Below are 17,833 nucleotides of genomic sequence, written 5' to 3'. Positions count from 1 at the left end.
CAGGGTCTTTTCCAAAGAGTTGACTCTTCCCATCAGGTGGCCCAAGTTTGGAGTTTCAGCTTCAGCACCAGTCCTTCTAAAGAATATTCATGGTTGATAGGATTGACTGGTTTGATCTTCTTGCTGTCCAAGTGACTAAGTCCACATTCATGCCTCAGTTTTGAACCAATAACCAATAGTTCAAAATGATTTTTCACATACATAGTGAAAAATCTGCAAGAGGTGTCTAAATAAGGAAAAAAAAAACTTTACTTCAATATTATGTCCAAAACTTTTGGTTTGCTTTTTCATATGCACAAAAGAAGTGCAGACCACAAATAGTATTCTTTTTAATTGAAGGATAAATGCTTTACAATGTTGTGTTAGTCTATGCTGTACAACAATGTAAATCAGCCATAATTATGCATATATCCCCTCCCTCTTGAGAGCCTCCACTCGCCCCTCATTCCACCCCTTAGGTCATCACAGAGCACAGAACTTAGCTACCTGTGTTATACAGCAGCTTCCCTCTAGCTATTTTGCACACGGTAGCAACTTCACTTTCACTTTTCACTTTCATGCATTGGAGAAGGAAATAGCAACCCACTCCAGTGTTCTTGCCTGGAGAATCCCAGGGACGGGGGAGACTGGTGGGTTGCCGTCTATGGGGTCGCACAGAGTTGGACACGACTGAAGTGACTTAGCAGCAGCAGCAGTGTATATATGGGCTTCCCTGGTGGTTCAGATAGTAAAGAACCTGTCTGCAATGTAGGAGACCCAATTTCGATCCCTGGGTGGGAAGATCTCCCTGGAGAAAGGAATGGCTACCCACTTCAATATTCTTGCCTAGAGAATCCCCTGGACAAAGGAGCCTGGCGGGCTACAGTTCATGGAATCGCAAAAGAGTTGGACTTGACTAAGTGACTAACACTTATTTACTTAGTGTATATATGTCAGTGTTACTTTCTCAATTCATCCAACCCTCTCCTTTCCCTGCTGTGTCCACAAGTCTGTTCTCTATGTCTGTGTCTTCATCCCTTCCCTACAAATAGGTTCATCAGTACTATTTTTCTAGATTCCATATATATTCATTAATATATGATATTTGTTTTGTCTCTTTCTGACTTACTTCACTCACAGAGAGCATTTTTATGGGCCACAGTCTCTCAAGGGGCTTCGCAGGTGGCCCTAGTCATAAAGAACCCACCTGCCAATGCAGGAGATGTAAGAAACAAAGGTTCAGTACCTGGATCAGGAAGATCTCCTGGAGGACAGCATGGCAACCCACTCCAGTATTCTTGCCTGGAGAATCCCATGGACAGAGGATCCTGGTGGGCTACAGTCCTTAGCGTCACAAAGAGTGGAACACAACTGAAGTGCCTTAGCACACAGCACGTAGTCTCTCAAAATGAATTAACAATTTCACTAATTTCCTCTCCACTGTAGCCAGCCAGCATGCCTGTCTTAAAATTTAAATCAGATCATGTCTCTCTCACTGGTTTCCTATCTCATCAAACATAGAACCTAGCCCTCCCTATGAATCTGAAAAGGCCTGAAAATCTAGCCTCTTAATACTTCTCATCTCTTGCTACTATCCTAGCTCATGTCACCACAGCTGTATTAGTCTGTTTGTTTCCTCAACATGCTATGCAAACCCTAACTCAGAGACTTCACTCCTTCAGTCCCATTACTTTGAATGGACTGAATGGGCCATTCACTCCCTAACTTTCCTTAGTCCCCTGATCAGAAGTTCCTTCCATGGCAGTCTAACAAAGTAGAAATCAACACACACACCCCACTCCCCAACTCTATTTTTTCCTTTCACAGCACTTGTTAGCATCTGACACAGTATCCATATACTTGGTTATCTGATTATTGTTTGCCCTCTTCCCATAGGATATACAATCCAGAATGACAGATTTGGGTTTTTGGATCCTTTCTCTTTTTCTAGGGCTTTCATCTCCAGGGCCCAGAAAATTGCTTAACACATAAAAAGGTTTAATCTGAGAGTTAATAAAGGAATACTATAATATATACTTTTGAAAAACAAAAAGATGCATGTAAAAATTTTTGTTTATTAAGACTATTTACTAGATATACATACATATTTGTATTAAAATTTAATGCATATTTCAATAGAAGGGATTTGATTTAGGTCATATCTGAATGGTCTAGTGGTTTTCCCTACTTTCTTCAATTTAAGTCTGAATTTGGCAATAAGGAGTTCATGATCTGAGCCACAGTCAGCTCCTGGTCTTGTTTTTGCTAACTGTATACAGCTTCTCCATCTTTGGCTGCAAAGAATATAATCAATCTGATTTCGGTGTTGACCATCTGGTGATGTCCATGTGTAGAGTCTTCTCTTGTGTTGTGGGAAGAGGGTGTTTGCTGTGACCAGTGCATTCTCTTGGCAAAACTCTATTAGCCTTTGCCCTGCTTCATTCCATGCTCCAAGGCCAAATTTGCCTGTTACTCCAGGTGTTTCTTGACTTCCCACTTTTGCATTCCAGTCCCCTATAATGAAAAGGACATCTTTTTTGGGTATTAGTTCTAAAAGGTCTTGTAGGTCTTCATAGAACCATTCAACTTTGGCTTCTTCAGTGTTACTGGTTGGGGCATAGGCCTGGATTACTGGAAATAGATTTAAGGGACTAGATCTGCTAGAGTGCCTGATGAACTCTGGACAGAGGTTCGTGACATTGTACAAGACAGGGACCAAGACCATCCTCATGGAAAAGAAATGCAAAAAAGCAAAATGACTGTCTGAGGAGGCCTTACAAATAGCTGTGAAAAGAAGAGAAGCAAAAAGCAAAAGAGAAAAGGAAAGATATAAGCATCTGAATGCAGAGTTCCAAAGAAGAGCAAGGAGAGATAAGAAAGCCTTCCTCAGTGATCATTGCAAAGAAATAGAGGAAAACAACAGAATGGGAAAGACTAGTATATGAAAAAGCAGAGACATTACTTTGCCAACCAAGGTCCGTCTAGTCAAGGCTCTGGTTTTTCCCGTGGTCAGGTATGGATGTGAGAGTTGGACTGTGAAGAAAGCTGAACACTGAAGAATTGATGCTTTTGAACTGTGGTGCTGGAGAAGACTCTTGAGAGTCCCTTGGACTGCAAGGAGATCCAACCAGTCCATTCTAAAGGAGATCAATCCTGGGTGTTCATTGGAAGGACTGATGTAAAGCTGAAACTGCAATACTTTGGCCACCTCATGCGATGAGTTGACTCACTGGAAAAGACTCTGATGCTGGGAAGGATTGGGGGCGGGAGGAGAAGGGGATAACAGAGGATGAGATGGCTGGATGGCATCACCGACTCTATGGATGTGAGTTTGAGTGAACTCCAGGAGTTGGTGATGGACAGGGAGGCCTGGCGTGCTGTGATTCATGGGGTCGCAAAGATTCGGACACGACTGAGCAACTGAAATGAACTGAACTGACTTAATATATTTATTTCATTTTATATTTAATATATTTATATATAAAATACACACACATGTTCATTATCAGATTCAAAAGTATGGGTTTATGAATTTAACTGATTAGAAATCCATAAGTTAAATAATAATGGAGAAAAAGTGTTCTTTTTTGCAATAATTTCTTCAAAGAACTTTTCATCTTCATCTCATACATGTGGGAAACACAAATAACCTCAAAAAAGTCTTATTATCTAAGTGATTGCTAGTACTCTCTCAGAATACAGAAGAGAACGCTCTAGGGCAATAATATCAGTGTAACCCCAGGAAGGAGAATCTACAGAAAGCAAGTGCTACTGCTTTGTATACTCTGAGAAACTGTTCCATACCATCTGTGAGTCAGAATAAGGATTAAAATGAATACTAGTTGTCAAATATTCTTAAGTTTTTATGTAAAGTGATGATGGTTGAAGAAAAAAGGCATTCCGATGCCTTAATAGATTCTCTCAGCTATGAGTGATTATTAAGTATTAGGGGAAATGCTATTGAAATATTAGCTTCCTGTCAAAGCATTAAAACTTAAATAACAATAAATAGCAGCAGATGGAGGGAGAAAATGTAGAAATAAAGTACTGTTTAAATCCCTGATTATCTAAGAGCTCATCCTTTTATTTAGCATTAATTAGAAAATGGTACTTTTACATAAATAGTAGGTTTTTTCAAATATTTTTTGATGTGAACCATTTTTTAAAGTCTTTATTGAATTTCTTACAGTATTGCTTCTGCTCTGTGTTTTGGTTTTTGGCCACAAGGCATGTGGAATCTTAGCTCTCCAACCAGAGATCGAAACCGCATACCCTGTGTTGGAAGATGAAGTCTTAACCACCAGACCACCCGGGAAGTCCCAAAGGTTGGTTTCTGAATGAGAAAAAATTTTTAAAATCTGAAAGAAGAGGCATCTTTTGATAATCAACATTCACCAACTCAGGTGGCTTATCAGTGGCATATGATGGAAAAACATCATGGAACTTTGAGAGGTAGGTTCATCCCTTGCTAGAGCAGAGACTTTAGTTATAAATGCATCATGCAATGTATCAGGTCAACATATCAAGCTGGAACTTGATAAGAAAAATTGGTGGATAACTGTACCTTTCCTTTTTTATTCAGTTAGTTGCATATAAATACATCAGCAATCTTTACTACTCTTCCCTCACTGGATCAAATTTGGTTGTTGACATAAGCCAGAGAACAACCAATCTATTATTTAATTTGTCTTCAAAACACAGAGTCTAAGCCAGAGTGAAACAATGAACAAGAAATCAGATTGCCTTTAGAGGCCATTTCTAAGGAAAAATAAATAAATTCTTGCAGCTGCCTCTTTTATATGCCCACTCCCTACCCTTATCTACTTAACTTCCTACACATTCAGGATAGATAAGCTATACTTATCTATAGTTTATCTATAGACAAATCCAGAGAGCAATTTCTTCTGTCTCTAAGGGAATAACAGTCAGAATGAGGAATTCTTGGTTTTCATCTCAAAATGCATTTCCCTAGATCACTTCTGTGATATTTCTCACTTTGTTTATACAGATTTATACTTCGTGTGCCAAGTTTTCATTGCTCTTTATGTCATGTGGCAAACCCGAGTATTTTTACCAAGATAATTCAACTGGTACAGGGCAGCTGAAATAAGCCCTTCTCTCTTGACTTTCTATTGTCATTGTACTCTCAAAAAATGAATCCCTGTTGAAACATAAGAGTTTAATTTGATTTTGGCACCTGGCTACCACTTGTGGGACCCTTGTTGTTCTTCTGATAGAGCTTGAATTGCTATGGCTTGGTCAATGTCTCTATTGATAGGAAGAGAGAAGAATACGAATAACTAACACTTACCTAAATTGCTTCTTGTCAAAATGTCCTCACTGCTTTATTTCACCTAAATTTGAATGGACCACTCAAAGCACTGAAGTATTCTACTGCGGGAAAAGCCAAGAAATAACTAAATATGCCAGTAATATGTAATTGGGCAACAAACATATTAAAGATGAGGTTAATATACATATTAAATATATATATATATATGCATTATTGGTAAACTTTTTACATCAACAAGAGTACAGTTTTTTTTTGCACTGCAAATTAATAGATTATAAAATCAGTAGGCTTTTCATGAAAGCAATTAAGAAAAATGGAGGCAGAAACAACTTCAATCTTTTAAGAATATTTTGTCTTTAAAATAACTTTCTGTAAAATCACCTAAACTGAAACATAAGTTAACTCTGATTCCATGAGTTCAGGGGAGTCAAATTAAACTTGAAAACATCTTTCATTTCTATAGCTACTTTATTATATTTACACAAGACTACAAAAAATTAATTGGGTGATTTAAGTGAGTCAACTGTCACATATATTATGAGGTCTGCATGTGTGTGTTATGAAGCAATACTGACTGACTATGAGTTCAGTCTTTTGCCAATTTATTTAGCCAAGATTGCTAGAAGTTACTTAATGAGCATGAACACACAAACTCTCAGTAAACCTACAGGAAGAAAAGTGGTCCATGACCTAAAAGGACCCCTCTGTTAGGCCAGGGAGATGATGAAGGATGTTATGTCACTGGTCCCTGTGTGTGATGCTTGTTTACGTTGCCAAGGCACGTGTGGCAAATTTGCAGAGTTGGGGCGGGGGTAGGCTAGGTGGCTAGGATAAAACCAGTTTTTAAAAAGTTTTTTTTTTTTTTAAAGAAATACTATGTATTTCTTAAAAGCCTAGGAGAAGTACTTTTCCCCAATTAAAATTTAAGAATGTATGAATATTTGCAGAATCTAGTCTCTGACCTCCCAGTACCTTTACCTATTCTTTGGTAATCTATGTTGATTCTTTCAGTTTATAGGCTATTACAGTCAGGGTTAAAAGGCTTAAAAATTATCTGTTGATTACATATAATGGTTAAGAGGAGCTGTTCAAGGAGCTGGCTTGCATCCTGGTTCCACCATTAACAAGCTCTGTGGCTTTAGGACATAACATTTAAACTCCTGAAGCCCCAGTTTCTTTATCTGTTAAATGAGGAAAATAAATAATGCCTACTGAAGAAAGAGTTGTAAGATTAAGTAAACTAAAAATAGAAATTAATATACTGTCATTCCCTCAGAAGTATTACCTTTTTACACTTGTCAGGGTTTTCAGTTTCAAGTAAGTAGAAACTGACTTTGGCTAAATTAAATAGAAAATAAAATTATTCATCAAGATACCAATAACTTAGAAAACCAACTGAAAGAGTAGCGAGCAAGGCTCTGGCAGAAAACCAAGGGAAGTTGTTTATACATCATAGTCTAGGACACAAAAACTGATTCCATTGCTACTAGATTCTTAATGCCACACTATTGGCCTCTCAACAACTCATGTTGGCTAGGAAAAGTCTCTAACTGATCCTACTCCTGTATTATTCAAAGCCACAAGCAAGAGAATCTTACTAGTTAAGCCAAAGACATTTATCCATATCTACGGACTAAAGAGTTAATACAGACCCCTTGTGTTTCTAGAGTGGAAGGTGGGCCTGTCTGCCATCTTATAACTCCTCCAAATAAGAATAGAAAGGAATATGGGGCACACCAATGACCTGTAAAACAAGACTCAAAACATTTCAGGGCATTAATATCAAATGAAATGCATTCTGTGACCACAATTCCGATTCTGTTAAATTAGAACTCAGGAAATAAAAGATATTTTTAAAAGCCCAGGTATCTGTAATTTTTGATGTTCATTTAAAAATAATTCATTCAAAACAGAATTCATGAAAAAATTATGAAATATTTAGAAATGAACAAGAATGTAAATATCAAAACATGAGATGCAATAAAATGGGCATTTTGAGGGAAAGTTATAGCCTTGAAATGCTTATTTTAGAAATAAAGTTGAAAAGTAGTGACCTAACTGTCCAATTAAGAAAAAAACAATAGGATAAACTAAAATATCATTACTTGAAATAATAAAGTAGACTTCTGATACTAAGGAGAGAAAACTCTCAAACAATTTTTAGGAGTGAAAACATGGATATGTCACAAAATAATAGGGATTTTAAAAACAAGAAGATAAAACCAACACTGAAAAGCTGATAAATTTAAAATTTTAGGTAAAAGAAATCAATTCCTAAAAATTAATTCCTTACTAACTGGATTCAAGAAATGAATCTAGAGTCGATAAAGTTCAGTGCATATTAAAGTAACTGAATCAGGCTGAAATTCTTCCTACAAAGAAAAGTATCAAACTCAGATGATTTAACTGACTTCAAAGAAGCAGGTCTCTCTACTGTATCACAATTACTTTAGAATGTAGGAAAAGAGGAACTATTTTCCAACTCATTCTATGAGTCCAGAATCTCCTTGGTACCCAAAGCACAGCAAACACAATAGATGAGACAGTTATGATTTTTTTCTCACTCACAAAGATATTTAAACTTCTGGGGAAAAAAAACAACAAAACTACCAAACTGAATTCAGCAGCAAACACAGACAATCACCTGTAACCAAGATGAGCTTTATTGCAAACTTGCAAAATAGTTTGTATCAGAAATCAATACATGTCATTCATCAAATAAAAAATTGAAATATGATATATCTTCTATGAAGATGTATCTTCTACGTAGAAGATATTTCATATCATATCTTCTATGAGCTTGCCTGCTGTCTCAGATGGTAAAACATTTGCTTGCAATGCGGGAGACCCAGGTTCAATCCCTGGGTCAGGAAGATCCCCTGGAGAAGCGAATGGCTATGCATTCCAGTATTCTTGCCTTGAGAATTCCACGGACAGGGGAATCTGGCAGGCTACAGTCAACAGGGTTGCAAAGAGTCAGATGTGACTGAGCAATTAACACATTATTTCATGAAGAAAACTTATAAAAAGTTATTTATAAAAACCCATATTCATTATAATGCCTCTTACCAAACTAGAATAGAAAATGACTCCTTCATCTTAGAAAATGTGTCTCCCCAAAACAAGAGATGATTCAGTGTGAGCGAGCACTGGGAAATTTTCCTTTTTCCTATATCACAACTTTTATTCAACATTTTCCTGGAAGTCCTACCAGCACATGATCAAAAAACAAAATTCAAAGAAATGCACACTGATTAACAAGAAAAAAAAAACTATCATGATTTTTAAATGATATAATTGTAATCTTTCAACATCTCAAAGAACCACAAACAAATTATTAGAAATCTTGAGAAATTAGGAAGAGAGCAAAGAAGGAAATCAATAAGCAAAAAAATCAATTTTATTTGTAAATATTCTCAAGAGTTAGGAAGTATAATTTGAAAAGGCGACAGTTTTCATAACAGCAATGAAAACCATACGACACCTGAGAATAACCTAATAAAAGATATGTAAGACCTGTATGGATGTGAGAGTTGGATTGTGAAGAAAGCTGATCGCCGAAGAATCGATGCTTTTGAACTGTGGTGCTGGAGAAGACTCTTGAGAGTCCCTTGGACTGCAAGGAGATCCAACCAGTCCATTCTAGAGGAGATCAATCCTGAGTGTTCATTGGAAGGACTGATGCTAAAGCTGAAACTCCAATACTTTGGCCACCTCATGAGACGAGCTGACTCACTGGAAAAGACTCTGATGCTGGGAGGGATTGGGGGTGGGAGGAGAAGGGGACGACAGAGAATGAGATGGCTGGATGGCATCGCCGACTCGATGGACATGAGTCTGAATGAACTCCGGGAGTTGGTGATGGACAGGGAGGCCTGGCGTGCTGTGATTCGTGGGGTCGCAAAGAGTTGGACATGACTGAGCGACTGAACTGAACTGAACTGAAGACCTGTATGGAGAAAATGATAGAAATCTGTTAAAAACATACATTAAAGATGTTGGAGAAACACCAGTTTGGGGATAAGAAAATTTAAAACTATAAAAATACTAATTCTTGCCAAATATAGACTGAAGCCAAGTGAAATTTGACAAGCTAATTCTAAGGTTTATGTAGTAGAATAACCAAGGTGTTCTGAAACAAAAGAAGAAAGGAAGCAAATTTCTGCATTAGATATTTAGAAATATTTCTATAAAACTGTGAAATAGGACACATGAGCAGAGAGAGATAAGTCTTCCAATAAAGAATAGAAAGATGGAATATCAATATTTAGGCAACAGTGATATATGAGAGATACATATATAGTAGCTCAACAGAGAAAGGTGGGGCTTTCCAAAAATCAGAACTATGACAAATCATTATCCATAAAGAACAAAAAGAAAAACAACTCTAGGTAGGTGAAAAATTTAATGTAAAAAGCAAAGCATTTGGTTGAAAACATAGGATAATATTTTTATGACTTAGTTAAGAAAGCCTTTTAACATACAATACAAATTCACTAATCTTAAAAGTAATATAATAAAATTAGCTACATTAAAACAATGAATACATGTTTATCGAAAGATATCACAGAATAACAAAAAAAAGTCACAAAGTGAAGGAAAATATTTGCAACACATACTCTTTTCTCAACAAAGAACTGGAATCCAAAATCCATAAAGAACTCCTATAAATTAATAATAAAAATAAAGAACTAGAAAGTCAAAAGAAAAACTGATATGAACATACATTTCACAGATAAGAAATGGCTAAATATATGTAAAGTTGCTTAACCTCATTAGGGATCAGGGAAATAACTATTGACACCAGAATCAGGAATCTTTGGTGGCTCAGACAGTAAAGAATCTGCCTGCAATGTGGGAGACCTAGGTTCGATCCCCTGGAGGAGGACTTGGCAACCCACTCCAGTATTCTTACCTGGAGAATCCCCATGAACAGAGGAGCCTAGTGGGCTACAGTCTATGAGGTCACAAAGAGTCGGATACAACTGAGCAATTAAGTGCACACACAGACACATATCCAATAAATGTGTACAGATTAGTAAGTGTGATCGTACAAAGTGTTGGAGAGTATTCATATAAACTGCTCCGGGTATTGTAAGTCAGTAAGTTGTTTAGCATCATCATCCAAAGTTGAGCACTGCATACTCCACAACCCAAGGATTCTACTCTTCTTATATCCTTGAGTCTCCTACTCTTAAATACCAGGTGACTGAAAAAATGTTTATAGAAGCACTCTTTATAATATCAGAAAACTGAAAACCATCTAGTGTCCAAAAGAAAAATAGATACAAAATTATGGTGTAGTCACATATTTGAACATCATATAACAATGAAAATGGAAGAACTATGTGTGCTCAGCCTCTCAATCATTTTCGACTCTTTGAGACCCCACAGACTACAGCCCTCCAGGCTCCTCTATCCATGAGATTTCCCAGGCAAGAATACTGAAACGGGTTTCCATTTCCTTCTTCAGGAGATCTTCCCATGAGGGATCGAACCTGTGTCTCCTGCATCTCAGGTGGATTCTCTACCACTGATCAACCTGGGAAGCCTCTGAAAGAAGTATTACTACATGTAATAACATAGATGAATTATAGAAGAATAATATTGGATACAAAAACAAGGCCCAGAACACCACATACAATATAGTATCACTTGTAAACTGTAAAACAGACTGAAGTATCAGTCAGTTCAGTTCAATCGCTCAGTCATGCACGGCTCTTTGCAACCCCATGGACTGTACCACACCAGGCCTCCCTGTCCATCACCAACTCCTGGAGTTTACTCAAACTCATCTCCATTGAGTCAGTGATGCCATCCAACCATCTCATCCTCTGTCGTCCCCATCTCCTCCCACCTTCAATCTTTCCCAACATCAGGGTCTTTTCCAATGAGTCGGCTCTTCACATCAGGTGGCCAAAGTATTGGAGTTTCAGCTTCAGCATCAGTCCTTCCAATGAATATTCAGGACTTATTTCCTTTAGGATGGACTGGTTGGGTCTCCTTGCAGTCCAAGGGACTCTCAAGAGTCTTCTCCAACACCAAAGTTCAATAGCGTCAATTCTTCGGCGATCAGCTTTCTTTATAGTCCAATTCTCACATCCATTGGCTTCCCTGGTGGCTCAGACGGTAAAGCATCTGCCTGCAATGCAGGAGACCTGGGTTCAATCCCTGGGTCGGGAAGATCCCCTGGAGAAGGAAATGGCAACCCCTTCTAGTACTCTTGCCTGAAAAATCCCATGGACGGAGGAGCCTGGGAGGCTACGGTCCATGGGGTCGCAGAGTCGAACACGACTGAGCGACTTCACTTTCCTTTCCTTTCCTCGTGTGACTCCTGGAAAAACGATAGCCTTAACTAGACAGACCTGTACTGCAAAGTAATGTCTCTGCTTTTTAATATGCTATCTAGGTTGGTCATAACTTTTCTTCTAAGGAGTAAGCGTCTTTTAATTTCATGGCTACAGTCAAAATCTACAGTGATTCTGGAGCCCCCCAAAATAAAGTCTGCCACTGTTTCCACTGTTTATATATACATGAATGAAAGAGAAAAGTTGCTCAGTCGTGTCCAACTCTTTGTGACTCCATGGACTATACAGTCCATGGAATTCTCTCGGGCAGAATACTGGAATGGGTAGCCTTTCCCTTCTCCAGGGGATCTTCCCAACTCAGGAATTCAACCAGGGTCTCCTACATTGCAGGCAGATTCTTTACCAGCTGAGCTACCAGGGAAGCCCGTGTACATATGTGTGTGTGTCTGTATGTGTGTGTGTGTGTGTGTATTTTAAAAAGATAGTTTAGCATATATGCTAACACAATAAAATTTATTAAAAGAAAGAATAAACACAAAATTCACAGAGAATGTGGGGAAAGAACAGAAGCTATGAAAGAGACTCAGATATATTCAAGGTATTATTTTAAAGCCCTTGTCATGATTTCTCCAAGTGTAACTGCATTATCCAGTGAAACTGTTTCATAATCAAGCAGATGGAACAATCCCTCACATTTATGTTAACTGCTTTGCCCTTGAAAACAGTACCTTCTTAGTACCAGACACTGAAGACCATTAGTGCTGGGAACAGAGAGAAATAAGATCCAGTCTGTATCCCCAGATAGCTCATTCAGGTCCCTTCATTCATTAACTCATTCTTCTCCCCATCAAATTTTCTTCAAGTGCCTATTATATGCAGGATCAGAAAGCACAGGGATAGAAGGTAAATAAACAGTCTCTGCCTTCCTGAGGGTTACAATTAGTTTTCTACTAGGAAAAGCAGGTGGCACAGTGGTGGAAGAATCTGCCTGCAATTCAGGAGACACAGGAGAACTGGGTTCAATTCCTGGGTCACAAAGATCCCCTGGAAGAGGAAATGGCAACCCACTCCAGTATTCTTGCCTGGAAAATTCCATGAACAGAGGACCCCATGCATCCTGGGAGTCTCAAAGAGTCTGAGTGACTAACACAAAGGAGAAGCAAACGCTGAACTATTCATCCAACGATTACTGAATTATATTTCTTATAAATTGTCATATTGGATAAGTTCAACCACTGAGGAGACAAAACACAATCACAATTTAAAGTGTTAAACACTGAGAGTATTAAACATAGGGCATTGCAACAGCAGAGAAGAGTCACCAAACCCAACCTTTGTAAGACCGGGGAGATGGAGTGATTGGCGGGAGGGCAGGTTGGAGTCAGGGAAGAAATTTCACAGAAGCCATCCATTTTAAACAAGTTACTGCAATGAAGAAGGAAGGGGATCATGGCTTTCATTTTCCTCTCCATATAAGCTGCAAGGAGAATTATTTTAAAAAATAATTATTTTCTACCCCAAATTATTTTGTTTTCCTGACATATAGGATTGTCCCAATTTTTATGATCCATCCTTCTCCATATGAATTCGGAAGGGTGTGCAGCTAACATGTGCCCTGGGCACCACCCTTGCAGCATCTGCTTCTAATTAGGTGATTCCGGCTGTCCCTGGGTGAATGACTTAGCATGACTCTGCAGCCTAATATTTTTTAAAGGAGCCTGATTATTTTATGACACAAAGAGTCATACTAAACAAAGCTAACCCATACTCTGTTGAAGAAAATATATACTTCCTAGCCATGAATAGTGAGGTTAAATGACTTATGCAAAGTGCAGGTACCGACAGTTGGATTCTAGGTTTTTTAATATATTTTTAAACTAAGGGCATGTACTTTGATAAGTCCAGTCCGAGTTTGCATTTTCGGAGGGTTTTTCCTGTAGGATGACTTCTTTCAGCAGCCTCCCCCGTTCATTTTTATGAGTTAAATCCAAGTTGCAAATAAATGGATCTGTCATCATTTTTCAGAACGTGTTGTTTTCAACATGACCTGCTGATTCTCCCAAGTGCTCACTGTTACTGCGGAGTCATGGTAGCACGGCCCATCAACCCCTTTTGCTTGCTTTTTGGCCACTGAACCCCTTGCCTTTCCTTTGACCTCCACCCAAGTGTATAGCCTTGCATCACGCTCTTTTCCAGATGTCTCTGCTTTTTATTTGATTCAAGTCCAAAATATTTTAACTTGAATTTCTCGACTTATCCTAAGACTAACAATGCTGCTGGACAAAAGCCCGACCTTGCACAGTGAAATCTAGGTAGCAGCACTCGCTCAGGTGCACAGCAACTTCCCCATCATATTTCTTTCTTTTTTTTTTTTTTACAGTGTTCTCCTTGTTCTTTTTTTTTTTTTTAGGTAATTAATTTATTTTTTATTGGAGGCAAATTATTTTACAATATTATATTGGTTGGTTTTGCCATACATTGACATGAATTCGCCCCGGGTTTACATAAGTTCCCCCTCCTGAACCCCCCTCCCACCTCCCTCCTCCCTCCTCCCTTTATCCTCCCTCTGGGTCATCCCCGCATGCCAGCCCCGAGCATCCTATAACATGCATTGACCCTGAACTAGTGATTCGTTTCACATATGACAACATACGTGTTTCAATGCCATTCTCCCAAATCATCCCACCCTCACCCTCTCCCATAGAGTCCCAAAGACTGTTCTATACATCTGTGTCTCTTTTGCTGTCTCGTATACAGGGTTATCATTTGCATCTTTCTAAATTCCATATATATGTGTTAGTATACTGTATTGGTGTTTTTCTTTCTGGCTTACTTCACTCTGTATAATAGGCTCCAGTTTCATCCACCTCATTAGAACTGATTCAAATGTATTCTTTTTAATGGCTGAATAATACTCCATTGTGTATATGTACCAAAGCTTTCTTATCCATTCATCTGCAGATGGACATCTAGGTTGCTTCCATGTCCTGGCTATTATAAACAGTGCTGCGATGAACATTGGAGTACATGTGTCTCTTTCAATTCTGGTTTCCTCGGTGTGTATGCCCAGGAGTGCGATTGCTGGATCATATGGCAGCTCTATTTCCAATTTTTTGAGGAATCTCCACACTGTTCTCCATAGTGGCTGTACTAGTTTGCATTCCCACCCATCATATTTCTGAAAACAGCCCCTCCAGTGTTCTTTCACTCCCCATGGTGTTGTTAAGAAAGTCAAATGAGATCCAGTATGTGAAACTGCTTTGTACACCGTAAAGGCATTCGGACAGATAACTTTCTTATAGCTTTAATCTTTAGTTGATGTAGCTTGGTTGATCTGGTAAACAATAAATTCAATGAATGGCTTATCTTGCTAGATCTGTGATATGGATTGATATAAACTGTGACACTTGCTTTATATACTTGTCTCCAGGAGCCTACTGTGAACCTTGATTCTCAACTGAGCTGCACATTAGAATCCACAGGGAGATTTTTAAAAATCCTGATGGCCAGGCCACACATCTCAGAGCAACACATCAGGCATTCTGGAAGTAGGATTCAGGCATCAGGTACGTTTTCTTTTTAAGCATCCCAAGTGATTCCAGTGCGTGGTCAAGCATGAGAGTCACTAGTCTTTGTTCCTTAACATCCTATGTGGACCTCGTCACAGCCCTTAGCACGCTGCATCAAATCTGCGTGCCCTTGTGTCCACCTGCCCTCCTCGACAATAGCTTCCTCCTTTATTTTATTTCACTTCTTTTCATATCTAGAACTTAGCACCATGAATTTTACACACCAAGTTATCAATAAATGTTAAATTAAATGGAAGAGAATTATAAATTGGTCAAGATCCCTTTGAATGATTGTTCCTATTATAATGACCAGGGAAAGGCTCAAAAGAGGTTAGGGAAAGATGACTGGGTAAAAGCTGAGCTTTTGTTTGTTTTAAATATTTTTTAAGCTATGGCTGTGACTTTTAAAAGATAGTCGGAAAAGCTATTACGTCATCTCTGAGAGAAGAACAACATCTTTTTGATATGCAGCATTTAACTTTAAGAGTGAAAGTTACTGAACTGAAAACCAGGTGGTGAATTTTTAAATAAATTTTAACCATTTTAATTAACTAAGATTTATTAGAGTTCTGTAACAAGAATTTTCTCTCGATGTTCTAAAACACTGGTCCCAGTACCTTAGTATACTTAAGAAGGGACTTGCAACTTTGTTAAAAGTTCAAAGTCCTCGGCATTAATCTCAGAATATCAGATTTAGGAGGTCTAGCATGGAACAAAATATTTGTTTGGGTTGTTTTGGTGTTTTATGAAGCCCGAAGAATATTTTATTCTCTACACAAATTTATACTATCTCAGGCTTTAATCAACATGTTAAAGATGCAATATCAATCAGAAATTACCATATCAAAAAATAATGCACTGCTATCAAAACTCTAATGCTAGAATATCTCTACAGTAAAAGATTTCCAAGATCAGTATTCTAAACCACATTAGGGGCCTTATTTTGTATGAAATTAATTAAAGGCATCATCATTCATCCTCAAGTAATATTGTTGGTCATATAAGATTAAATTAATACAGTCAAAACTAGCTAGCTCAATCTCCTTTAAAAATGTTTCCCTTCATGGCTATGCTCTTATTATTATACAATTTGGTTTGCTCCCAGTTGAAACTGGCTGCCAGTGTTGTCAATCCTACAAGAGCAATTATCAGATACACTAATATTCTTAGTTGTGATAACAGAATCCACTCTACTTACTTGAAGCAGAAAGGGTTTTATTACGAGCTTTGGGTGGCTCACAGAATCATCGGGAGGCCAAGGAAACAGACTTTAGGCGGAGTTCCAGGAATGACTCCCAGAATCACACTCCCAACCGGCCCACCCAGGAAGCTGATGTGTCTGCCAAAGTAAGGAAGCTGGAGATGCAGGAGGCTGCTATTAACAGCTCTGCCACAGCCCACTCTGAGAAATGGAGGCATCACACTCACTGGCTCTCAGGTCCAAACCAAAATCTTCCCCAGGTGCCTTTGATTTCTAGAAACCAAATTCCATGTTTGTTCCCAGCAGGAAGGGATTCTCCCTTGGAAAGTGGGATTTACATTGTAGGGAACAACTCACATGTAGACATGGTGTTCCAAAGTTTTGGGGTAGCTGATGCTCCTGTACCAGATAGGCCATTACAATGATTAACTTTTTGCATCCCAAAACACTCTGAAGTGCTTTTTGGCTTTTTGTTGCCTATCTTGATAAAAATCCCTAGGTGCTCCTCTAAGCATCCTGGCTGCTTCAAATCAGTGACTGGAACATTTTAGTTTCACTTGGACTATTTGTTTCACCTGTAGAGATGGGTTTCTTTTTTTTAATTTTTTATTGGAGGTTAATTGCTTTACAATATTGAGCTGGTTTCTGCCAAACATCAACAAGAATCAGTCACAGGTATACATATGTCCCCTCCCTCTTGAACCTCCCTCCCATCTCCCACCCCATCCCACCCCTCTAGGTTGTCACAGAGCCACTGGGTTGAGCTCCCTGTGGTGGGACAAATTGAGAGAGTAGCATTTTCTGGTTTTATATGGGCAATGAAATGAATTTTGATAGAAATGGTTGAGTCAGAGCCTCCATGTAGATACAGTTTAGGCTGACAATTCACCTTTGAAAGTATACAGATTTTTTTTTTTCTTATTTTGAGAGTATACTAAAGTTTTTAATTCTTGGGAGGGAGGAGAAGAGGCCGGAAATAGAATAGCCAATGTTAAAATTAATAATGTGTATCTATAGCAAAAAGGGAAAAAAAGATGTCAAAAGTGACAAGATTACCAACATTATCCTATATTAACCAGCATACAAGTATGATCCATAAATAAAAACATAGAAAGAAAGGGAAGGAAGGGGGGAAAGAAGGAAGGGCGGGAGGGATGGAGGGAGAAAGAAAGAAAACAAAGAAAAGGCTATTTACATTAGTTTAGATAAAGCCACCTGACATTTGGGATGGATGCCAATTAAAGAAGTAGGCAAAATCCAGTTGAATCTGAAAATTCTATAAAGCAGCATGAGTTTCCTTTAAACAAAAAGGGAGGTGGCTTGAAATTAATACTGGGCTTAGCTCATTGCGGCTCTCTTGTGTGAATTATCTAGTACAAATACAATGCATGTGAAGAGCTTCTAGGAGTCCATTATCACTTGCTATTGGAATCTCTGCATGTGCACTTAATGGAAACTTTCCAAATCATCTCATGAAACCCAG

The 17,833-nt window shown here is 38.4% G+C and overlaps 1 long non-coding RNA gene across 1 annotated transcript in view; it reads right to left on the bottom strand.

The window, feature by feature from the left end:
• Positions 1-7,922: 7,922 nt before the first annotated feature.
• The window catches only part of LOC129551684 (uncharacterized), a 69,763-nt gene continuing 59,852 nt past the window's right edge, over positions 7,923-17,833 (bottom strand). The window contains exon 6 of the long non-coding RNA XR_008685121.2: positions 7,923-9,221. This is a non-coding gene — a long non-coding RNA (uncharacterized LOC129551684). The remainder of the gene's footprint in view (positions 9,222-17,833) is intronic.

This window comes from Moschus berezovskii, chromosome 17 (assembly GCF_049115385.1).
Source record: "Moschus berezovskii isolate FMDL1 chromosome 17, NW_MosBer_1.0, whole genome shotgun sequence".
Lineage (NCBI taxonomy): Eukaryota > Metazoa > Chordata > Mammalia > Artiodactyla > Moschidae > Moschus > Moschus berezovskii.
This window is presented reverse-complemented; position numbering and strand designations above follow the sequence as displayed.